Source organism: Euprymna scolopes, chromosome 17 (assembly GCF_053919585.1).
Source record: "Euprymna scolopes isolate OS-2025 chromosome 17, ASM5391958v1, whole genome shotgun sequence".
Taxonomy (NCBI): Eukaryota; Metazoa; Mollusca; class Cephalopoda; order Sepiida; family Sepiolidae; genus Euprymna; species Euprymna scolopes.
The window spans coordinates 30,111,288-30,138,450 of record NC_136498.1 but is presented as its reverse complement, the minus strand read 5'-3'; the positions used below and the strand labels follow the sequence as shown (position 1 = coordinate 30,138,450).

Below are 27,163 nucleotides of genomic sequence, written 5' to 3'. Positions count from 1 at the left end.
CTCACTGCTGATAGAATTCTTTATCTGTATAAGCATGTCTAAGGATGGAGTACTTTTGCCATATCTGGGCAGGAGCTGCTAGAAAGACTTATCCTGCCTTGACAGAGTTCAAAATAGACTTCATAGCTTAGTGAGGGATGCCCTTTTTCTCTTCCCTGCAACCTCTTTCCCACAGAAGAGACGTTGCGAGCCTGTCTTTGCTTTACCGTTATTTTCATGGCAAGTGCTCATCTGAGCTCCAACATATGGTCCGCCCCCTTGCCAAACTTTCACAAAAAACACTAGTCTAACTGAAACCACTATATTTCCCTCAACTCTTTATCTGTGGGTAAACCTAAACAGATTCCATGAACAAAGCTTCTTTTTTAGAACTTAACACCTGTGGAACTCTTCAGTTTCTCTGCTTTCCAGCTTACTATAATATGGTTGTCTTCAAATCCAATGTAAACAAATTCTTGAGGAGTCGTCCATTAAGCAATCCAATTTACCAAATTTCCACTAACGATTACTACGATATTGTCTCCTTGACTATGTACACTCATTAACCCTCATCCTCGAATGGTCTCCAGGCCTTGATAAGTGGTGACATATATATAAGGTGTCAACGTCCTATAGTGCCTGATACTTCAAATGGGTACCTATCTGGTACTGCTTAGCTTCGGTGATCTAGCCAAAACTTGTGTCAACGTGATATAGTATCTAGTGATCAATTTGGATCATAAATGTTTTAATATATAATACAAACTCCTGTTTGCATATCAAATCTAATATAGAACATGACTGATAAAACACTGTTGGAAATTTAAAATTCAAATTGTAGCAAGTTAGATAAAAAAAACTAAAACTTGTTAAAACAAAAATGCAAAGCACAAATGACAGAAAAAAATTACGATACAAACAATCATGGATTGTTCTACTAATGGGTCAACACTTATCAAAAACAAGAGACACAAGAGAATGATTTGATATGATGTAATGATTGTCAGCTTAAAGATGAAGAACACTATGGAAGTACTAAAATTGATCAATAGAATGAACTAAATTTGATTACTTATGGGATGGTGGATGAGAAGTATTTGTCTTCTAGATATTTAATGTTCAATCCTTTCTACAGGTAATATTAATAAAATTAAAAATAACACTTCTACCATGTTATGGCTGACATAATGAAAAGAATGTACCTCCTATGGATTAAAGGATTCTGTTCTGGTCCGTATAGCTTTTCCAAGTATGAAAAGATGTGTAATAGAGTGCTGACGAGTGTATGCAAATGCTAAGCTGTGCGAAATGACGTCACTAAGGAAAAAGCAAGACTATAAAAGAGAGAGAGAGAGAGAGAGAGAGAGAGCATGTTCGAAATGACATTCGAGAGGACAGAGAGGAAGAGCACTATCACGGTTTATTCATGAAAATACCGAGAAATAAATGTCGTTCCAACACAAAAAAAGGTGAGTGAGTTCTTGGTCTCCTTTGAGATGTAGACTGCTATCCCATGCGCATCAAGCTACAGATGCACGTGAAGAATATTAGAGATAACATCGGCAGAAACATTTTGAAAATAAGAACTAAGATGAGAATGTTAGTTTGAATAATCTCCGAATTAGTAAGTCAAATTTGAATATGTGTGTGAACAGACTAATTCAACACAGATAAAAGTAGAAAGAGCCCAATGCTCACAAGTAATACAAGCCTATTGTCTAAAGATAAGCAATTTTGCATTTTTTCAATGTGATAGACATACTTGATGAGTAAAAGTCACAGAATTGTATATCAAATCAATAAGGAAAAAAGAAACCTCTTTATACTATTTTTAAAAAAATTATTTCTTTCCCCATTGACATGTTTCTTGATTTTTTTTTTTTATAGTTGTCCTTTCTAATCTCAATGTTCTCAAGCCGTTTTTGTTTTTATATCTTTACATTTATATAATGCTGTTTTTTTTCCTTTTTTGATGCGAAGCATTTAGATTTAAAATGCCACAACCTAAAGAGGTTATTTCCTTTTTCCTCTACCTTCCTTATTGATCTGATGATATAAAGTTCTATGTAACTTATTCCCCATTTTTTATTTAATATATGAATTGCTCTTAATCGTTCAGAGCTTTTACTACCTTGATAGGTTTGCTTTGCTTAAAGATTGAATCTTTATTAGGTTCACACATACACACACACGTCCCAACTTTACAAACTTTTCAGTCACACTAACTAAAGTGTCTACACCTCCATGCTAAACTTATAAAATTCTAGCAGGAAGACCCAGTGTTGCCCAAGTTGAATAAAAAACCTTATGTCCTGCCCATAACACCATGTTACATTTTTTTTTACAGGGGGGGGGGTCTATTTTTATGTTAACTTTTGAAAATATATGGTCTTTATTTCCCTCAAGGCACATCCAGCTTTTCCCTAGGAATTACCATATTTGAAGTTTTAAAGACGTGGGAGGGAAGTTTTAAAGACGTGGGTAAATCCTTGGGGGCTGGATAAAGATTTAGGACCACTTCTGTTGTCATCCCAGAAAATTTTATGTCAATACACAGAGTTTTAACTTTCCATAGTGAACAAAGACAGACATTAACTTCAACACAATCTCAAAGCAATCCTGTCCTGGTTATCAAGTTGAGATTTATCTTTGAAATTTGCAATATGTTATCAGGTTCCTATCAGATATTTGCCTACTGAATCCTCCCTCTATCAGTTTTTCACTTCAACCAATTAATAGTCTTTAATGCAAAGTACATTTGTAGATGACTTTAAAATCAACATGGCACCATATCAAGATTGCATACAAACCAAACAGGTTTTCTACTATCCGGAAATCGTTTCTAAACCTAACAGCAATCCTGATACGTTTTTCTTGGTTGGTTTTCTTCATTTATTCCCAACCATGTGAACTACCGTTTATTTCAAGGTATTACTCATGTAACCAGTCAAAGAAAGCAGAGATACACAATGAAATTAGAAATGAATTCCAATGTTTACTATAAAATATTCAATACCTTTTATATTAAAAATAAAAATAAAAATTTAAAAAACAAAACAAAAAAAAAACGACTTTTATTCAAAGAAAAATCTAACTTCATTTAATGTGGAAACAAAAATATTCTAAACAATTTGGTTCATAGCTTGGAGGAAAGTGGGAGGGGGCGTTGAACGTTGATGTCTTTCTCAATGGTATTACTGTGTAAGGACATTCGAACATGGCATAGGTGATTCCCACAGGCTATGGTCATCTATTAATCTATCAGGCCAATTACTAAAAATCGATTTAGAAACGAAACTTGGGCAATGACAGTGTAAGACATGCAATCTATAGAAAAGAAATGATTATAATATGATGTGTAATGCGAATCTTAAAGGTTTAGATTCCCAAACTTCAAGATCTGGACAGTATAGAGGTGTGCATAACAGAAGACTTTGATAGTGTGGTCATGTTGAATGAAAGGATAAGAGTTTTTGGGTTAGATGTAGAACAGTTGAAATAACGGTCAGTTCAGGGAAAACGTGGGAAGTGATGAGGATGGATTTGAGAAAGAGATAAATAAAGACCCAGTTAAAAGATTACTTTTAGAAATTGATCTACAAACTATGAGGAGCGTGCAATAAGTAATGCTCCTGACCCACTTCCAGTTGTCTGATCTAGCTGAAATTTTGCATGTGCAATGATTTATATCTATGGGTTATGTGGCAAATTACAGCTCTTAACTAATTGTGGTTTCTGTTTTACAGGTGTTTGAACTAAGTCAGGTGTGAAATGGAGCTTGTTGAATGTCGAACAGTGATCCGGTTTTTGTATTCAAAAGGACGCACACCATAGGAGACTTGATGAAATGAAAGAAACTCATGGTGATAATGCCCCATCATATGACCTTGTAAAATGCTGGCATCGTGAATTCAAACATGGCCGGAAGTCTGTGGAAACAGCTCCAGACCTGGTCGCCCCCCCCCCTTCTGCCATTGATGAGGCATCTGTCCGTCAAGTTGAGGCTGCCATTCTGGAAGATCGGCACATTACTATTTCGCCAAATAGCCCAAGATGTCAAGATTAGTACAGGGTCTGTGGAAACTATCATTCATGACCATTTGCATATGAATAAGATATCTGCCAGATGGATTCCCATGTTGCTCACACCATTCCAGAAGTGAGAACGCGTCGAGTGCTCGAGGATGAATTTGGAGATGTGCCAAGAAGATGAGTCAAAGTTTTTCAAAAGACTGATTGCACAGGATGAAACCTGGGTCCATCACTATGATCCAGAGACCAAAGCCCAGTCAATGCAGTGGAAGCACTTGGACTCACCACCTTCAAAGCCAAGCTCAGTCTTCTGGGACCAGGACGGAGTAGTGATGACAAATTTCCTGGCAAAGGGTACCACAATTACAGGAGCCTATTATGCTTCACTTTTGAGGAAATTAAGGGAAGCTATCAAAATCAAGAGGTGGGGCAAGATCAGTAAAGGTACCCTCCTCCTGCAGAACAACGCTCCGGTCCACAACTCCCATGCCGCCAGATCAGAAGCACGAGCGTATGGTTATGAAATCCCCCATCCTCCCTACTCTCCTGACCTTGCACTCTCTGACTTTTATCTCTTCCAAGCCATGAAGTTGTTTTTGAAAGGAAAGCATTTCCCAGATGATACAACCTTGATTTCTGAAGTCACATTGTGGCTGGAGGACCAACCTGGGGTGTTCTAAAAAAAAAAAAAAAAAAAAAAACCGTCTCCAGAACGGCATCAAACGATGGGAGAAATGCATAACTCTGGGTGGTTCCTATGTAGAGAAAGACTAATAACTGTGCCAAGTTTCGTTGCTCTACTGATATGGGAAGTGGGTCAGGAGCATCACTTATTACACGCCCCTTGTAACAACATGCCAGCATGTAAGACTGACGTTAAATCGAATATGATGAGGTAGTCAAATTAGTCTTGTTTAACTTTTTTTTTTTTTTACACACACAGGATTTGAATTTAATAACTGCTGAAACCGTACATTAACTTGCAACATTAAAATTGATAAAATAAAATTTTTAATTAAAAACGACAATTCTGATCATATCTGAAGACATGACCTGATTCTGAAAAATTTAAGCATCTGTGTATTCTACACATTAGCATCCATTTTTTTCACATTAGCATCCATTTTTTTTTTTTTCCACAAACATTTGCCAGTTTACAGGCAACTTCCTTAACTTTTCCTCTTTCTCAGCATTGATCTAAATTTGGCAAACTCATAAAGATTTCCTTTTATTGTGATTTATCTAAAGAATGAAATGAATAGAAAATAAATATGAATTCTGGAAATGCACCAAATCGATAAAAGCATCCCAGTCAAATCTGTAGTGATGATCCTCATAAAAAGCTTAAGATTTTCTATTAAAAAAAAATAAATGAAGGGGAGTACTTTCATTTTAAGATGAGAAGGTTGAACTGGACCAAATTTATAGCCAAATTCTAGTCTGACAAAATTCTGAAGGAGTTTTTGCATGATCATAAAAATATTGCCTCTTTAGAATTATGCTTTAAAAAGAATAAAATAAAAATACAACTACAGAAAAATCTTTACAATGTACATACTCGTCATAGAATAAACGTGATATTCCAAAATTCATGTAAATTGATCAAGTAGATTTTATATATAGAAAATCATTTTTTGCTATTTTTAATTTTAAAACTAAATTGTGTTTATTACAAGATTGATTTTGATCTCGATAATTGGAATGAAGTTGTCTCCATTTATAAAAAAAAAAAAAAAAAAATCAATTTATGATTTTTGGAATATGACATTCCATATATTAAAGATTTGTATTTTCTGCATTTTTTAAAATTTATTAAATGTCATTCTAAATAAACAAAATATTTACAAAAGATTTTTTTTTTAGATTCTCTATAGAAGAAAAACTCGAGGATCTTCCAATCCACAAAAAATTAAACTTTTAATCAAGTTAAAGTTTGTTTCTAACAAACTGCTATACTTGCCAGGGTTATCAAGTTTAGTTTCTTCCCTCATTTTCAGTTGTTTCACTAGAATTTAGGTTTTCTTGAAATCTCAACTTGTGCTTAAAGTTTTTAAATTATTTAATTCAGACAATTTAGTTCATTACTTAAACTTAATATTTCTTCTCTCTAAACCATTTAAATATTACCAACTTTTTTCTGAAACATTGTCAAGGGAGATAACAGTTAAGTAAAAGTGACTTGACAAAAAAAACAAAAAAAAAACGCAATACCCTCTCTCCATAAGATAATGAAAAAATTATAAAAAAAAAAAAAAAAAAAAAAAAGAAGCTCTTTATCACGATTACAAGCAAGCTTAAAAACTGAAGCTTGAACAAAGTTAACTAAGTATTGTTTAATATATATTTTTTTCTTTTAAACTTAACCACTTAATTTAGTTATTTTGCATGCAATTTGTTTCAAACAGACAAGTATTTGTTTCAGCGGGAAAGATAAATTTAATTTTAAAACTATTTTTTTTTTTAAACTTATAACCTTGACTGCTGCCTTAATTCAAAATTGTACTAATACTACTACTGAATTTAACATACATTTTGTTTACTGAGTAGCCATTTTCATCTAAATTATATATATTACACATACATACACACATGATGTATTTTCATTAGTCAGTTGAAAAAGGGACAAGTAAAATGAAGTTATTTTTTATATTAACGGCTGTTTAATTTTTTTTTGGGGGGGGGGGGGAAGGGGAGGCTTACTTTGATTGAAAATATTCACTAAAACCTTAAAAAAAAAAAAAAAAAAAAAAAAAATGCATATTTTCGAAGAGGCAGAAACAACTGTATGAATAAAAATGTTTCAATTTCTGAACATCAATTAAATTGAATAGATAACACCCGTTCTAAGACAAGTGAAATTTATTCATAAACTAAATATTTTTAGATAATCTAATGTGGCCTTAATGTCACAATGTTTTCTGAACTTGTGTAAGCTCGATTTCCAGATTGACCATAATAGCATATATATTTTTTTAATTGCTTTTCAGGATTTTGTTTGCCCCCTCCCCGCTACAGGTATTCAGCTGATTAAATGAAAACATTTACATATACAAAACTAGCATATTTATCATTTCCTATATTGATAGAACAAAGGTTTAAGAGTTAAAGACTTCATAAATGAAAGTTGTTGACAGGAAACTTCTTTTTAATAGAATCTGCAAATAAAATGCTCAAAGTGTGAATTAAGACATGAACGGGTTTATTTAACAAACCAGCTTATAGAAGAAATAATAAAAACAGAACAGAGCTTGTCATTTATAAAATAAGCACTTGCTTTTGAAAATGTGACCAAAACAGGCATTCATGTGAAGAGAGGAGGTTGGTGATGATGATGCCTCCATTCAATCTCAAGAAACAATGGATATCCCCTGTAAGGGTAGCTGTGTGCATAAATTGTGAGGCAAGGATTATGAATTATGCAGTTTGAACAGCACTTCTGAATCAGCACTGCTCGAATCCAGTGGCAAGAAGTGCTAGATGACTGGAACAATGCCAAGATAAGCGGAGAACACATACAGCACCTGGAATTCCCAAATGGTCACCATTTTAGTACTGATCAGGCTCAACGTTGCTTAACTTTAGTGATCAAATGGGAAACCTGTGTATCAAAGTGGTTATGCCAAACATGGGCGGGAGGGGGGTATTCTAGGAAGAAGTGACATTATGACACATCAAGCCACTAATATTCTAACAGACTCAAAATCAAATTAAAAAAAAAAAAAAAAAAAAAAAAAAAGTAAGGATGGGTATATCCATTAAAATAACACTGACCCATCCTTATAGGTTTATAGGTACTCACTAGGAGAGAGATTTGGTTTCAAATAAGTACTTTGATATAAATTGGAAGGGGAGAAGGCGGTTGGAAAAAAATAAAAAATAATAAAAAAATTCACATACTAAGCGGCTATAAGTCTGGAGTTCAAGATTTTGATTTGCTGGTTTTTAAATTCAGTCAGAAAATTGGATGATTATGCCAGACTTCTTGGGTTGAGCATTGTGGTAAGCAATATCGCCAACAACTATTAGCTATAATACCAAGCTCTCACAATCTTGAACTGCTTGTCTATAGAATTGTACTGCAGGCCTGCTTTCCAGTTGACTACAGCATTGTTGTCATTAAGTCCAATGTAAACAAGTTCTTGCTGAGCCACTCCCTTTATCAAATTCTACCCAACTTCCACCAGTACCAACCATCTTACTCAATCCTAATCTTTGAATGGCCTTGGAGCCTTGATAAGTGGCGACGCACTTGTACATAAGAAAAAAAGATGAGGATTTTCCAAAAGTTGACAGTGTTTATAGCAGCATTTTAAAAAAAACATTTTTTTTTTTTTATTTACACGCATATTTCTGAAAAGAGCAACTTAAGATTCAATTTTTCAGATCCAGAGTATAAAACTTTTTGCGGCACAGTGAGCAGAAAGCTGGACACTTACAAACGAAAAGTAAGAAAGACTAAATGATACCAGAATGTTAAGAGCGGTTTTAGGTGTCATTTGGAAGGATAGAATAATAAACGATAATCTATATGGAGAACCAAGTAAAATAACAGTATCTGTGAAAGCTGATGATTATTATGCATATGTTGAGATGGAATCAAGAGTTGGTATGCAAACTCTTGATGTGGAAACCAAAACAAAGGGAAAAGGAAAAGAGGGATTAGCAACTATGTGGACCAGTTGAGAAACCTTGACAGAAAAACAAAAAGGTTAGACAAATGTAGAAGATTCTAGTCAATGATGTCAGAGTTAAGGACAAAAGAATCTAATATAAGCAGTGAAATTTCACTTTATCCTCAAGATACAAAAGTTCAAAACTCCTTTCATCAAATCAATTTTATTATATTACATTGGCTTCTATGATACAGTGAAATTAGTCATAAATTATTAATATACATAAAATAAAATGTGAGAAAATAAACAAATAACAAAAGATCCCTATAAAAATAAGATTTATGGCACTTCTACATTTATCAACCTGCGATTTCCAAAGTTACTCTGATGTATCCAGCAAATGATGGGAAGATCCGGAAATGATTACAAGTAGTTTTTCTTTATATCAAGACATTTTTTCTAATATATTACTTGATGAATTTCAGTGGTCATCACCATTCTTAACAGGGAGGCGGGGGGGGGTTAACAAATTGTATATTTGTAACAAGGCTCGCCCGGCTGTTTCTGGTTATTCCTGTCATCTGCTGGGGGAGTAACTTTGTGAAAATAGCGGATTGATTGATAAATGCAGGAGCACCACCTCTATAACTAACATCAACTTTCAAATACGGTTTCTGATGTTAAAATTGTATAAGCAAACAGGAAATTGAAGTGTATATGAATAAAAAAAAAAATTACAATATATAAATCCTAAAAAATATATTTTATATAAAATATATAGTTACATTTGTACGAATGAGAAAGAAAAAAAAATGTGTATCCTATGCATAAGATCAGAACAAGCAATCAATCATTTTTAGCCTGAAGCTTAAACGTTATCACTAATTACCAAATAAGGACATGTAATTCAGTACGTTGCCAAACATTGCTCCCAATGTTCGCTGTGAGAGTAAAAAAAATTTTTTTTTTAGTCAATTGAAATGGTAGACAAAAGCATTTTTTACTATACTTAAATTTAATAGTTTTGGATTAGAAAAAAAAATTCTATAAGTCATTTATCTCTTCGGTGCTAATGCAGAGAGTGATCCGGGCTATTTTTAAAATTATATTTCCACGTTTAATTAAAGTTTTAGGTTTTTTTAATTTTTTTTTTATTCAATTGTAAGGTTAAGGTACAGAATAGGTACAAAACACCCTCCCCTCCCCATATTAAGAATGGATTTTTAAATAACGTTATTTCAGCACGGATCACTCTCTGCATGAGTACCATCTCTTCTAGTTATAACTTTGGTTTTCAAATTAGATTCAATTTTAACTCAAGCAAACAGTTTAATGTAAAATAAATTGACTAAATTTCACTATGAAAAGTTGAGAAATACCAGAAGATAAAAAAATTCATACCAGAATTGCATGAAAAGAAACTGATTCTTAGAAAACTACATATGCAATACAAATCCGTATTTGTATTACTGTTCTCATCTTGAGTGATTTTCACAACGTTTTGGTCGATATAACCTCCGACCTTCTCCAGATGTATCTTCTCAAACTTGTGAATGTTTCTGTCAAACTTTGGAATTTGGATGGAATTTCGAGCGAAACCCTTTATTTACTTCATAGGGGCAGCTCGAAATTCCACCCAAATTCCCGAGTTTGCCAAGATATAACCTCTGACCTTCAAGTGTTATATCGAGCAAAACGTTATGAAAATCACTCAAGATGAGAACAGTAGTCCGATAAATACAAATAACCAATCCTTATCTCAAAAAATTCAGAAAAGTCCGTATTTAAATAACTGTCTAACTTAAATTTTCTTTGTTAGAACTATTTGGTCCATTTAATCATTACCATATTCAGTTTAATATCAGTCTCACATGATGGCAGGTGTTAGATGGCTTTAAGAAATTGACTTAAAAACTAACCTACATCTAACCAAGTCCTCTTTCTATCAAGTCCATTTTTATCATTTCCATGTTTTCCTTGGCTTTCTCCTGTGAAATGAACCTGCTACCTCAACTGTCCTCATTCATGCTTCCATAGCCATAGCATCAAAGTCTACTCTCCTGCCCACATCTCTCTTATACTGTCCAGACTTAATCTTTCTTTCAGATCATGTCATATTACACATCCATCGTACCATTTCTCTCTATGCAACGCATCTCCACAACTTTCACTGGCCTGGTTTCATTTCCATACATTAAACTAGGCATACACATTATACAATGCAGAAGTTATTAGACTTAAAACTGAAACAATAGCAATCCACAAAAATGGCATTTTCTGTGTGTATCGATCAGTCACAATTTTCATAAATGAATATCTTAACTTTAAAAATGGAAAATATTGTATCAACACGAAATAAATTATCAACAAATAAAACAAACCTTGAGATCTTTAGTCTGACGTTATACAAACCGAGATATTAGATTTTTTTATAGAGCTTAAAACGTCATTGTAACAAAATAATTATATCTGATATGACATTTGATTTGAGTCATATTTTAATTCAAACATAAGTAATCATGAAAATGATTGGTTAAACATTATCAATAGTATTGGAAATTCAATTTATAGTCCAGAGCATTATATTTTGATTTAATTATATATTAGTGTTAAAAACACACACACACATACATACATGTATATATATATATATATATATATATATATATATATAAATATAAATCCAGGTTAATATTTTCCAAATGTAAAACAACCAATGAAGTTTTAATGAGGTTAATACAAGAGTGCTCAATACCGAAGTAGGGCAAAATGTTTTATTTGTTTTACATAAGCATTAATATGTCACTACATATACAAGAGCATGTTTTGGTCAGCCAGTTACAAGTAACTAAAAGAGATGTGTCTATATATATATTGTTTTTAAAATATAATTATCCACTGACATGTGTTTCGTCGTCTCTGACTCCTCAGAGTTGCCGAATCTAGCGAGATTCGAAATTGGGATCCTGCGGTAATGAGCATAAACCCTTTATCCGCGCGTCCATTCTGCTCGACTGTCTGGATGTATCACGATTTATTTAGATGTTTTTGTTATGTTTTGAATGAATTCAATTATTTACAAAAGTGCATTTTTACCTAAATACGAGTTGGGAATAATTTTCCCTTTAACCAACTTGGTACCCCCACATGGGGAGCGCCATACATTGTCTTTAATACACACACACAAAAGTAGAGTCCATAACTCAGCAACAGATCAAATTAAAAAAATTATTTACATTGCATTTTCAACGATTTCATCTTTTTAAAAGTGTGGAGAGTGTGGGTAGAAACGGAAACAGAAATATACACGGGTACTCATTCGTTCCTGGGTAATGCCAAATATCCCTGCCAGTTGTCAACAATTTATTTAAAACAAACTCCTACTTTACCTATGGGTAGGATGAAGTCTGATTTCATATCTTTTCCAATGGTATCCGTGCATAAGCAAACATAAATCAAATCTGTTGCCAAGATCACCGCAAAAATGATTGGAGCATTCTATCGCTCTAGTAGATATCTCACTGCTGATGCATGCCTCTACATGTATAACAGCCAAGTACTGTTGCCACATCTGAGCAGCGACTGCTCAGAGCACCCTATTCTGAGTTGACAGTTCAAAACTGACTGAAACCTAGCAGGTGATGCTCTTTTCTCTTCCCTGCAACCTCTTTCTCACAAAAGAGACGCTGCAAGCCTGTCTCTGCTTTATCATTATTTTCATGACAAGTACTCATCTGAGCTTCAATCTATGACCACCCCTTGCCAAACTTTTGCAAAAAAAAACACTTGTCTAGCTACAACTATCAATAATTTCCCAACTATCTGTGCTTAAATCTAAACAGATTCCATGAACAAAGCTTTTTTCGTAGAATTGAATTGTTCCGCTGGCTTGCTTTCCAGCCTACTACAATATGATCGGCTTCAAGTCCAATGTGAACAAGTTCCTGTTGAACCGTACCCTTAAATAATAAGTTATACCCAATTTCCATCCCTAACGATTACGTTATTGTCCCAATGACTACCACACACCCATTAACCCTTATCCTCAAGTGGCCTCTGAGCTTTGATAAGTGATGAGTAGTTACAGAAAAAAAAAAAAAAAAAAAAAAACAATTTAAAGTCAACTTGCCAATTCCAAAATCCATATCAGTAGTAACATTAGATGCATCTCTTTCAGGCAACTCAAGTTTGCCAAAATAATGAAAAAACAAAATTAAAAACAAAAATCTGAAAAATTTTCCAAATAGATAAAGAGATTTATGATGGTTTTGAAGTAATGCTAAAACGGAATGTCACGAGGTGAAGACAGATGCCCTTTAATCTCTAAGGTCAACTGTCATTTACGTTATGATCAGTTCATTATGGAACTTTCAAGAGAAAAAGAATGTTGTGAATATTATTATCCTTTGCTATAACAAAGAGCAATATGTATTTATTTGTAAATATATATTCGTCCACTTACAAAAGTGTCAGAAGAGAATGCAAATCTATTTCCAAAAGCTGAATTTTTTTTTCATTCCTTTCCATATTCAGCTATTACAGCACACAACCAGATTATTTTAGTCTAGTTACAGTGAATTAAATAGCTTCAAATTTCTTTTAAATTTTAAAGCTTAAGTAAATATAGCAAAATAAGTTGTTTTTAAATACTGTCAGACATTTCCTTAAAAATACAAAAAACAAAAAAACAAAACAAAAAAAAACAATTTATGTTGGGAATAGTAATGATAACCACATAATATACTAAGCATGTTGATGCAACTGACATATGCAAGGTAATTTGCATACTGATGTACAAAATGACATCTCATTAATTCACTATTCAATTGTTTTCTGATTCAATGACTATTTCCATTTTATTACACAGAATTTTATTTTTTTTTGTTTTTTTAACGAACAGAAAATCGTACATCCACATTTCTCATTTCAATTTGGAAAAAAAAAAAAAAAAAAAAAAATGGAAATGACATTTACCCCATGCAGGTTTAATTGGATTCCTCCAAAGGTGGAAGTTCCATGGGAGTATGACATTCACATGTGGTCCCCAGTCACTTATATGTTCCCATTACGGGAGATGATGTGAAGTTTTTGCAAATCTTACAGGGAGGTGTTGACGTCCTACGTATAGTGCCTGGAATTTCCAAATTGGTCACCCATATGGTACTGACCAGGCTCAACATTGCTTAACTATGGTGATCTAATGAGAACCAGTGTGTCAATGTGATTATGCCGTACATTTCTATTTGGTTAGATTTTATTTTTTATTTGCAGTTATTAATCTGATATTAAATTTGATTTTATATTAAACGTTTTCTGAAATTAGAACTTTTAGTCTATTTTGGAACATGGCTAGTGAAGGTTGAAGACGTGTTGCATGGAGAGAGAAAAACAAAATGATATGATGGATGTATGATAAGACTTGACAGACAGATGACCTCGGATGAAGATTAATCTTGATTGTTTTATTTTACTTCAGTCGAAGTTCTCAGAAACCAAGAGGCCCACTACTTGGGGCTAACGATTGAACTCTATATGAGATACATAGATATTTGAATGTTCCATTAAAGTTCTCTATCTCTCAAACACTGAATTAGTAAAGAAATTGAGAACGTAATTTTCCTCTTCCCTATTAACCATTTTCATATGCTGTAGTATATCTTCCGTTGTAGTTTCTTGGTCTTACTGGATTCCAGGACAATAATTCATCTAGTCTGGTAGAGTATCCAGCTTCATGCTATTACTTGAAGCAACATCACTTGCAGAAGGTACACCATTCCTCGTAAAAGCTAATGTAAGTTAGCTGTAGTGAGGAGATCTTATTTGGGCAGCAAATACCATGTGATTTTGAATATTTGATCAGGGTTTACTTCTTTGGAAAAAGTATCCTTATGCCAGGTTGTTCTGACAAACCCCTGTACAGGGCGACCTTAGACACTCGAGGACAGTGTCTAGTAGGCATTATAGAGAGGTGTGTGCAGAAGGATAGACGGGATGGTATGACTTAAGGATGGCATGACCATGTTAAAAGAATGGATGAGAGTTCTTGGACAAAAATTGAGGTAGCAGGTTAAGTTCATAGGGGAAAGATCAAGGTAAACAGTAAAAAGTGATAAAAAGGGACCAGAGATAAAGGATAAATAAAGACCTGGCCAGAGATAGGTTACTTTGGATTTCTGAAAGCTGTTCCACATACACCAGTTTGTAAAAATGGACATTAAACTGAATATGATTGGTCATCTGATCAGCTTTCTCCTTCCTTAAAAGATTATGGATACTCTTTAAAAGGATGCTTACACTTAGAGGGTTTCATAGTGAAGTAGGGTTGTATAATCCGCAACCACACTTCTATTGATCACACATTACTTGGAATGGAAGAAAAATCCAAGACAACCGGAACTAATACTGGAATAAACAATAGAATGCTGGAGTTATTTTGAGGCTTTCTTTTATAACAAAGTCCAGGAAAATCTCGATATTATGGGATCATCATCTCCGAGTACATACCAAGCTCGAAGTCAGTAATCCCGAAGAATAAAAAAAAAAAAAAAAAAAAAAGATTTTAATTTGATATATCACGCAGCAAGATTATTCTTAAAATATACTGTCTAGTCTAGAGAGTAGCTATAACTACATAGGAATGTAGGGTGACCTAGTCAATGACATAAAAGTTTTCCTCTAACACCCATTTCACCAATACCACTCAAGTTAGATAGCTCTTATTCCACCCCACCCTCTGTAATTTTATGAGGAGATAAACCCAACTTCAGGAAGTAAAAAAAAAAAAAAAAAAAAAAAAAAAAAAAAAAAAAAACAACCGGCTGTATAGAAGGTGAAAGCTTGTTTATTCATTCATAACGTTAATTACTACTCACCACAGTCTTAATACCGGACCACTGTGACAGCTGCGCAGTGTTACATGGTTTTGGCTTATAAAATGAGGGAAGAGAGCTGCATATTTGTAAGATTAGAAAATCAATAACAAGTAACACATTCCTGTTGAACTAATGTCATATTTCACAAAGTACCTCCCATAGAACACCAGAGTTACGAAAAACATTAGGACTATTGTTTTAGGAACGTTCATGCATCTTTCAACAAGACTGAATAGATAAAAAAATAAAATGCTTTTCAGGTTTTCTTATCTATGTATATCTATATAAGTATAAAACTGCTTGCTTGTGCTTGAATCTGGTCTTCAATGATCGGGCGATTCCATCATTTAAAAAGGGGATGACAAGTGAAATATATATATATATATATATATATATATATATATATATATATATATATATATGTGGACGTGGCTCAGAGGCTAAGGAACAAGGTTGGACAGTTGTACATTTTGATTTTGAGTCTAGCTGATGGTGCCCAAGTCATATTTAGTTTTGATCTCAGTACTATATATTAGGTTCAATATAATAATCGATAGAGAATTATCTATTATAAATACATAATCTACATGAATTAAAATATCATTTAAATGTATCTTATGACAGGGCAATACTGGGCGGCCTGCAAGTAAACTTCTAAAGCTCTTTATCCATCCTATTGTGGAGCAATCCAATCTGTGGAATACAATACCACAGACCTGCTTCCCAGTTGAACACAATATGGTCGTTTTTTTTTTAAGTCCAACATTGATTCTTGTTGACATTTTGGCCATTTACCCCTGATAATTTCCGATCCAAGGTGTTGTTCATCACCAACTGTCAATCTCATCAATTCTTATCCTTGAGTGGCTTTTGAATCTTGATAAGTTAAATAAAATGGAATTCGGAAGAAAATCAGAGGGGAAAAAAATGAAACCTCGAAACTAGTAAAGGAAATTTTAAATAAAAATTTTAAAATTTGATTTAATGTATTTAAATGTTAATTTTCTCCATAAAAAAGGTGCTCAACTAGTTTCTCGTAAGACATTCACAGTAAGAACTTGTGCTACTATAAAGAATTTGCAATTTTTTTTTTGTGTCTAGTGTTAGGTAGAATCATCACAAAACGGAGTTTCTTTGCAAGGGCTCCTGTCTATAGGAAACATTATCATAGGACTGCTTCTCTGCAGATTGTAAGCTGTCTTTGAATCCAATGCCAATAGATTCCAGTTATGAACAATCTCTACAAGTATTCAAACTTGGTCCACTCTGGCAATCTTCTTATAAGGTTCTTCATCTCTCAACATTCTATCACATTAATCCTGATCCTTGAATAGCTTTTGGCCTTGATAAGTATTGCTGCATTAGTTAAAAAACAAGGAAAAAAATTTTTAATGGATCCCCCCCCCCCGTCCATAGAAAGCTTTTATGCTAACCCAAGATGCAATCATGGCAAGATCTTTACTTCCCATCCCAATTTCCCAATTCTAAAAGCAATAACCGTTGAATCAGATAAGCTGAGTTTTAGCCAAAACAGGAGCGGCCAGGAAAAGGAACAGTCAATAACGATAAGAACTAAGTTCCCCCGCCAAACATTTCACTTTTTTTTTTTCTTTTCTAAGAGACATGTGGGAGGAGCGCGAAAAAGCACAAATCGGTCATTATGAAGCATTACAAAGTTTTAACAGGAGTTCAGTTGAATAATAACCCTGAAAAAGTAGTGAATATTCTTTTAGCTTCATACCAAGAAGTTCTCAAAGCAAAGAGTACTTGTAAAATATATAATCTCAACATTAATAAAATGCATTCAATTTGTTTATTATTAATCGATATTTATCGAAATCAAATATACAATAAAGTAATCTACAAAAAAATAACTTTAAATCCTGATTTTCCTATGCACATTTGAATTAGAGTTGAACACATCTAAAGGAAAACTTTAACGAAATATGTCATCAAACTGCACCGACACAAGCACGATTGTAAAATACAACAGGAATTCTAAAAGCAATGCCCCCCCCCTTCTTTTTTTTTTTTTTTTTAAATTTGGTCCGGATAGATCAGAGAGGATTTCAAACTGCATCATGATAATTAAACTTATGCTTTCATAACTTGAAAGATTCATCTGTGTGAGATTCTAAGAACGCAACAACTGTTTGGACGTGCATCAAAAGCAGAAACAAGTCATTCAATTCCTGGCTAAAGTGCGTTGAAAATAGTGGTAACTATATAGAAAAATAAATTCTTGAGCACAAAAGGTTGCTTGTTTTAACGATACCACTCCTGCCTCTGCAGCTTTTCAACATTTGAGTTAAGAAAAAAATAGGTTTTACGACTCCAAATATATTGTATTAATAAAAAAGGTGGAAACAGCAAAATTTGCTCCACGGTTATATCTTAATTTGCTTCAATTTGTGTATTTGTTAGACCTCTGCATTTTATTGCCTTTTGTAACTTACATATTTATAAACACTAAATGATGCTTCAGGCAAACGACAAGGAAAATAATGATTTACAATGCAAAAAAACTTTAATACAAAGTTTGCACTATTTTATCTACGAATCCATTAGATTAAACGGTTTAAAAAAAAAAATATTCCAACTGTTACATTAACAATTTCTGTTTCATTTTGCTTCAGTCAAAGTTCTCAGAAATCAAGGAATCTCATTGCTTTGGCTAACACTTGATTTCTACATGAGATAAATAGATATTCAAATATTCCATTAAAGTTATATCCTTTATCTCTCAAACACAGTAAAGTGGAGAACAATTTTCCTCTTCCCAATCGACCATTTAAAAATGTTATAGCATATCTTTATTGTGCTCTCTTGGTCTTAGTGGATTCTAGGACAAGAATTCATCTAGTCTGGTGGAGTATCCAGCCTCGTGCTATTACTCGAGGTAACATCACTTGGAGAAGATGCACCATTCCTTGTAAAAGCCAGTTGGCCATAGTGGGAAGATCTTATTTGTGATGCAAAGACTTATTTTGTCATGGTTTACTTTCAGGAAAAGTAAACTCATGCCAGGTTGTCCTGACAAACGTGTACAGAAAGACCTTGGCCACTCTAGGGTAGTGTCTAGTAGGCATTGAAGTTCTTAGGCCATGGTTACCGTTTTTGTTTTCGATTTTTATTTAACCTATTGGGTTAGCACCTGAGGATGAGGGTTAATGAGATTGAAATGATCACCAGTCTAAAGATGAGAAACACTGATCAGTGGTATGAACTGCTTGATTACTTATGGAGCAGTTTATGAGAATTTATTAAAATTATATTTGAAAACAACCAAGTTTTAATAAGCAAGGAATCAGTTCTGCAGTAATGTGTTCCACAGGTGAGAAACCCTTATAAAGAAGATTTGTTAATTAGAAATTCCACTCAATACTTAGCACCTGGAGAAATTGATTAAAAAAAGTAAATACGGTGTTATTGGCCAAGCACAAACGGCCATTAGTCAATCTAGTAATGCTCGATCATCCTGCTAGTATGCGTGTATGGGACAAAGTATTCAGGTTGGAAAAAATATCAATACTTTTAGTCCTTTATTAATTTTAGCAGAGATATAAGAATTAAGTAAAAAGGAAGCAGAATTTGATTTTGTTTAATGAAGCTAATTTTGGTAAACAATATTATTGTCAAATTATTCTAAAGGAATAAGACGATTTATTTGGGGTTACCTATTCATTTGTGACAGATCTGCTCTTAAGGTTTTTGCCCAGAATTACCCAGATATTAAAAAAAACAAAGAAAAATCAAAATCCGTATAATGTACCCGTGACAGAAAATATCGTATTCCAAAAATCAAATTGATCAAGTAATTTTATTTTTAAATAAATCTAACTTATGGTGAACTAATGTACAACTGTCTCGCGACACCATTTTGAAAAAACAAGGAAGATAACTCAACAATTTGGACTAGAGATTTTTGTTGTAATGCCTATGATTTTCCAGTAGTCCCCTAAAATTATTGAAAAATAAAACTTGATCAATTTAGTGTATTTTTGGAATACAATATTTTCTTTCCATCATAAAGATTTTTTGGCACTTATGTACTAGTGTGAAAGTACAACTTTTCGTTTTCAGTTGGGACAAGCGTACATCAAGAATAGAAAACTTGCATTTATACGTTTCTTATATTTCAATTCAATAAGTATCTAATAAAAGCTTTCAAGAAAAAAAAAAAAAAAAAAAAAAAAAAAACATGCATCCGAAAAATTTAAGAATTTTGATTTCGTTAGAAATTTTTTTTTTAAATCTTTAATTTGTTTAAAAATTTTTTTGTTCAACTATGATTTTCTTAGAATAGATCTATTTTAAAAACAAAAAAACTCATTTATTGTTAGATTTTCATTCGGTCCTGAAATTGCATTTTTCTACCCATGCTAAGCACTTTCTAAAGGTCTCAACTGAAAACCAAAAGAGGTGTACCTTTGCACTAGTGCCGATTTTTCTTTATTTTAATATCAGAGAATTCTAAATAAGTACTAAAACTAAGATGATATAGCAAAGAAGTCAATTTTAGGTACTCATGCAGAAAAGGTACCTCCCATTTTTCTTAATAGAATTTAAAATTAAATTCAAGTTTTATGGTATCTTTTATTTATCAAATTGTTAGGTGAAAGTACAAAATAGTTATGAAACATACTCGCACTCCCCATATTAAGAATGAGTTTTTAAATTATTAAGTCAGTATGGTATCTTCTCTGCATAAGTACTGAATTTTATTTTAGTGCTTTCTGGTTCAGTCAGATATCTTACTTCAGGATATTCAATACAGTAGAATCCCAGGATATGGCATTAATCCGTTGTCGGGTTTGGATCGTAAGGTGAAATCGCCATATGGTGGATCCTCCGCAAAATATAAAAAATGGGTAACAAAATACAGCACAGTTTATAATACACATGTCTACAAAACGACCCTGGTGTCTAACTCTGTCCCGTGGGGAGGCATAGTAAATAGGTACAATCAAATAACATAACACCATAAGGTGGGGAAAATACCATAACCAGGGGCCGGAAAATCATCATATTCCACATCACAACCTAAGAAAAAATAAACGTATACTAGGGTCACTATCCTAGGGTTCTACCGTACTTTACTAACAACCATTATTTACGCTAACATGCTTCAATATATACATATATGTATAATTACATCATTTAATCACATAAATTAATATACAAAGATATAATTTTATGCGTAAATTTTCAGTATTCAATACATAGGTAGAGCTAGGTAGTAAGTTATGAAAAAGTTACTTATGTAGGTATATATAAATTAAACTGAAAGAATAAATTTTCAATGGTAAGGTAAACCTATCTAGATAAAAAAAAGAAGCTCTACCCTGTTAAGAGGAGCAAATAATAGAATAAGTTAAGTTACATAGGAACTTTATTACATTATCAAGTAGTTTTCTGATGAGAAGCATTTAGCTTCGAAATGGCATGGCCTACAGGGGATTCTCCTGTATTCCTCTTTCTCTAACCCTTATTGATAAAGTTCCTATGTAATTTTACTTTTTATCTTAAACACACACTAATATATAATTCAAATCCATCAAAACAGTAAAAAAAAAAAAATAATAAAATTGTTTTTGATAGTTCCAAATTTCTTTAAAGAAAAAAAACAAAAAAAACAAAAAACAAAAAAAAACCTAATGTCACCATTACAATAAAATCATCACAATTACTTTGAGGCAATATTATTGAGAAGAGCAGAAGTGACATGTAGGTTTTACTTATTGTAGTAGTTGTAATAGTGAGAAATGTGTCGAGATGGTCTGTGAGGGGTGGGAGGGGTAGATAATAAAGAGGAAATTATCATTCCAGAATGAAAGATTAAAGGGGGGGGGATTTTTTTTAAAACTTGGAATGTATAAGAGGATTGGATAGAGAAAAAGACTATCTGGAATCGTATCATAACTGCCACATTTTATCCAACTCGATTTTAAAATGTAAAATGAAAAAAGCTTATAACTGATCACACACACACGGTCAAGTTTTAAAGTGACATCCCAGACATTTGAGAATTGTATCAGAGTCGTGGGACAAGGGGAAAAAAAATCAACCTGTTAAAATATACAAAATTGTATTTCCCCGTTTTTCAACAAACTTATAAAGGCAAAGATCAGCAACCTCTGATCTGATCCTAAGTTTTTCTGCGGTAAAATAAAGATCTTTAGTAAAATGTAATTTTTTTTTTTTTAATCTTGTAGTAAAGTGTTATCGTTCAAACAATCATATTTTCTTCAAACGCACAGATAATTTTACATATTTAATAACATTGTCCTCCATGCCAATGTAGCCCTCTTGTAATCAGCAGTTTTTTTTGTTTTTTTTTAGTTTTTTTTTTTTTTGCCCTCAAGCGTCTAAAGATTGTCGACCCATGTCCTAACAATTTTAAAACCGGGAAAATATAAATAAGGAATACAGAATTTATAGCAGATGGTTAGGGGAGAAAGATTCTCACTGATTTTCGGGAAACACCGAGTATGCCTTGAAGAGTTAAGGATTGTTTCAAAATATACTTTAATATCATTCTCTCCCAACCAACCAGTGATAACTATATTCTTGGGCTCCAATCATCAAAATTGATTATAAAATAAAAAATAAACAGCTATATAGGTTGGGCACACGAGGACTTGAGGTTCCTCATTCAATCCTGGGTAACGTTGAATATTTAATACATCTATACCCTCACCAAAAAAAAGGGCAAGCGAGTATTGACATTCAGTTTAGTTTTGTTTTAAGCAAGTCAACTGATTTAATTTGGAAAGTATAATTAAAAAAAAGAAAAAAAAAAAGAAAGTAATCTTTATTCTGCCCTACGGCATTTTCATAGCACATATGAAACAGCAATAAGATATGTAAACCTAATTTTTGACACTTAAACTTGTAAGAAATGTGCATATGCAAATTGACTATTACTTTAGTCAACAAGTGTTTGTTTTTTTCAAACTTATTTTTTGTTAATGCACCCCCCCCTTTTTTTTTTTAATTATGTGCACATTCTATAATCAATTTGCAACAATAATACCATAGCAATGATGAGGTGATAGAAAAACAATATAACATTGACAAGTTAGGAAAATTGTAAGCTTAATTTTTTTTAATTAGATTTTAAAATGAATTGCTAATGCGGAAAATAATTTCCTTCATTAAAATTGTAGTCCCTATTTACTTGCTTTCCCACGAGAGCATGGAGAGAAAATACAGCTTAAAAAAGTACTCTTGGAGACATAAAACAAAAATTGCCTCAGTATAGAAGGATTTCTCCATTGACCGAGGCCAGAAACGATGAAGTCTCATCAAAACAGATACTTCACTTTGCATCTAGCCAAAAAGCTATGGAAACTTAGTTACTCATTTTTAAAAATACCATGCAACTAAATTGTATTTTAGTTATCTGACCTATACCCCCACCTCTTACACACACACACACACACACACACACACACACACACACACACACACACTGTGACAAAGTTGGACACAAGGTTAGTTTATAATGGACAATTTAGCCGCTTTCCCTAAAAAAGTGGGTGGGTGGAGTACAAAATTTGCAATCATCAGAATTATGGGCTTTCCCCTGTGAAGATGAATCAGGCGATCCACAATAATTCCCAGACCCTTAAGAGGAAGTAATGCCTCGGAGGATAATTTTCTGAGAACGAATAAAACAGATACTAACTTTGAATTTAATTCAGTCTATTTTTTAGAAGTCGTTTACTCTTGTATAATACATTCCGTGTGAATAGTCAACCATGTAAAAAAAAAAAAAAAAAAAAAAAAAAAAAATTCAATGAGCATTTTTTTTTTTTTGTCAAAATGTACTACAAGGCATGTGATGTTATATTTATCTGCCTTCCTACGGCCAAGTTAGACACAAGATCAGTTTATAGTAGAGAATTCAGCTCCTATAGAAAAGGGCACTTAAATAGGTACAAAATTAGACATCATTAGACCGGGTGGCATTCTCTGGTGAGGGTGCCATAGGCGCGACAACCCTCCTCGAGGGGATGTAATGCCTTGGCGAATAACTTAAAAACGAATACTTGCCGAACAGAACCAAGTTTTGACAATGAGACGTTAGATAGTCCTGTTGACGAAATGTTTTATAAGCAATGTAATAGAACTTTTTTTTTAATACTATTTAAAACGAAAATTACAAACATAAAATTAAGTTTTTAAAATAAAAAAAAATAAAATCAAATACCATCAGCTGATAACTGTAGTATAGCAACATGTTTGATGAGGGAGCAAGTTTTTTGTTTGTTTGTTTTTTTGTTTTGTTTTTTAAATCTAAATTAAAAATATTGAGCTGTACACAATTTAATTGAAAACCATAAATAAATTTGGATTAGGAAACCAACCTTAAGAGATCCGAGAAGTCCAACAAAAAAGGTGTTTCAGGGCGAAATTGAAGAGAGACTACAGAAAGATAGGCGTTTGCTTATATATTTATAGAGTCGAGAAAGACTCGGTGGTGGAAGGTTGGGTTGGTTGATAGGGAGGGAGGGGGGAGGTCGTCAGGAACAACGAGCGTTTCTTGCTTTCCACTGCCGGTCGCGTACCAATGTAGTCCGGCGGCCAAAAAGAGGTGTGTCATTCATTAGTAACACTACTACTAAACAGAAAAAGGGAGTCTTTTTGAAGAACATGTCTTACTCAGCTACAGGACATACCACAAAGGAGTAACACACACGCACACAATTTACTAATCTTGTGAAAGAAACCAAACTTAAAAACCAATTTGATTTATTCCATTTAATTTTACACTTAGCTTTCTTTCTAAAATAAAATCATGCCCAAGTTATTTTCACTTATCAAATATTTGCCTTTTCTGCGAATTGTTTTAGAATACAAAATTTGCATATGACAGTTTGTAATTTTCAAACTATGAATATCCCATGTGAAAGTGCCTAAGCGGAGAAGCTACAACAATCTCGAACTAACATTTCTTGATTCTCATCAAGATGTCCAGGGTCAGAAGACAATATCGAGATAAACAGAAAAACTGCGGTGCTAGTGCACTTACTGATCCGCGCTATTTTTTAAATCGTATTTCCAACTTTAAAGTTTTGTTTTGAGTCAATTATAAGGTTAAAGTATAGAATAGGTACAAAACACCCCCTCCCCATGTTAAGAATGGCTTTTTAAATAATAACGTTCTTATTTCAGCACAGATCAATAAGTGCATTTGCATTAGTACCGAAACTGCTATACCGGAGATTTTCGAATCGCCCAACCAAGGCTTGAGAGTATACTAATACTTTATTATCTAAATCCATAACAATATACATTTATTCATACATTTTCCAAAGGTACTCTTTAAAATAAACGCATGATCGATGAATGCCGGCCTCAGAAGTCACATTGGGCATTTTTTTTTTTGACTGTATATATTTCTTTGTAAACATGAAAGGAATAACCGAAAGTGTTTACTGTTTAGCTATAACCAATACAAAAGCACTTATCGGTTTAACAATTTTAACATTAAATCCTTTTAAGCCGACGATCAATCTCAGTGTTTACTGCTATGAAGTCCATATTTTGTCTTCCTTCCTACGAGAGTAAAATTAAAATTAAAAACGACAATGAAACTAGCTCTTAGAGATGGAACGAAGCATTAAAAAAAAAAAAAAGAAAAAAAAAAGGAATGGATGATTTAAAAGAAGAACTCAGTGATGATTCATCGCGAACTAATCACTTATCAAGAGGATTCGCCCTTAGAAAACTGAATCTTTTTTTTTTTTTAACGAACAACCACCTGTAGGAGACAAACCCGAAGCAAAGTTTTAAAAACTTTTTCATATTTGATTGACTTCCCACGGAATCAAATTTTCAATATAGAGTGAATCCAGCTCGCAGAAATATGGCATGAGATTTAAGATTTAAAGTCTCGTCGGCACTTCCACATAAATGACTGCGCCTAAAGCAACCCAACTCATTTATAAAAAGAGGAGGTAATATATGGAACCGTACAAATAGCAATTGTCAATTACGATTAAGTGAAGCATGCATGGACCATGCATGGACCATGCATTGCATGGTTCCCCATGATTGCACAACAAACGAGGTATAAAAAAAATGACTAAGTTCAGCATTTGTCCTCGATTTAGCCCCAAAAGTTCCCAGGGGACATCAATCCTGGTGAAAATGAACAAACTGTGCAGTTTTAGGCCGTAACATATGTAAATTTGAGTTCTGCACCATGCAAAACTGCTAAATAGACATACACAGAACATTTAACAAATATGGTAAATAGTCCTAAAAATTGAGTGTTTTTATTAGCCCTAAAAGAGCCCCTGTGGCACACTCAAGAGTTATCGTGAAGTATAGACAAACAAAATTATATAGAAATCAGTTACGACTTTTCAGAAAGTTTTATAAAAATCTAAGGCATCAACTTTTTAATACGCACAAAAGTCCCAATTTTAGCCATTTTAACCCGAAAGGCACCCATATAGGTGCAACCAAAGTTTTCCCGGAAAATCCGTTCTGTGACTTTTTTTTTTTTTTTTTTTTTTTTTACTCCTGTTTAATGTTTGTGCAAAATTTCAAAGAATTCCAAGGTGTAGCTATTGAGAAAAGTGCACACAGACGAACGGACAAGGGTGAATTTACAGGTCCACCCTCCTTTTGTCCGGGGGGGGGGGACAAAAATATTAGAGACGATAGATATTGTCCTAACTCAAAGGTTGGAAAAGATTCTTGCACATAATGGGTACCCAGAAGATTCCAATTTTTACGGAGTCGGTTCCAACTATTGACAGAAATTCAGTAGAGTCAGTTTTGAAGGTTTACCATTTAAAAGACTTTTTTTTTTAACCCTCAACTCTTCGCATACTTTGTGTCTGCTTTTTTACATTTTTCACTGCCTTGAAATTTTGAACTGCTTTTTTTACTGCCTTGAAATTTTGAACTGCTTTTTTTTTTTTACATTTTTCACTGCCTTGAAATTTTGAACTGCTTTTCAGTCATTTCCAGGATTAACTGAAGTCTGTCAAAACTCAGAACTCCAAACGGACCGATATTCTATGCACGCCAATTTCTTACAAGTACTAAATATAGTCTTTTTCGAATGACGGACACAAATCCCACCTGGACCAGCAGTTTGTTTGTTTTATTCCAAACAACGCTAAAATTGATTTTTAACGGCCCTTTAGAATTTATCGATCCTCAACAATTTATTGTATAGTTAATGTTAGAACTTTATAAAATAATTAAAAAAAAAAAAAAAGGTAATGTTGACACTTTCCAGCTATAGAAACAAAATGGAGTTCAGGATAGTTTTATGTGAAAACTACAATACTACTCAAACTGAAAATTTTTTTATATTGACAAAAACATTGTCAGTTTTATTTATTTTAAAAGGTACTTAAACACGGAACAAACTTAAAATTATTCTGTAATCCCATCTAACAATTTAAAAAAATACCGTAAACATTGAGGCTCCTCATACTGAAGGGTACGACCACAACAATTTTTTTTTTTTTTTGTCATACGAACATGGAGTGCCCAAAATAATGATGCTTCTTCATTATGAGAAAAAATGAAACTTTCTGGTTTCCTGTTTAACAAAACTTAATTCTTGCTGTCTTTGAAAACTATTTTCATTTATAATTTCCTACCTCATCGTTTTTCATAATTTTGGGATATGTTCAT

General features: G+C 33.1%; 1 protein-coding gene across 2 annotated transcripts in view; it reads right to left on the bottom strand.

Annotated features, from left to right (window-relative positions):
- The window catches only part of LOC145296726 (myosin regulatory light polypeptide 9-like), a 195,347-nt gene that overhangs the window by 157,331 nt on the left and 10,853 nt on the right, over positions 1-27,163 (bottom strand). Inside the window, exon 1 of one of the 2 annotated variants that reach the window (XM_080142731.1) lies at positions 23,869-24,483. The exons of the other annotated variant lie outside the window; for it this stretch is intronic. The gene's annotated coding sequence lies outside the window, so the exon portion shown is untranslated. Of the gene's footprint in view, positions 1-23,868; positions 24,484-27,163 lie in introns of those variants that run through there. 2 annotated transcript variants of the gene reach the window in all.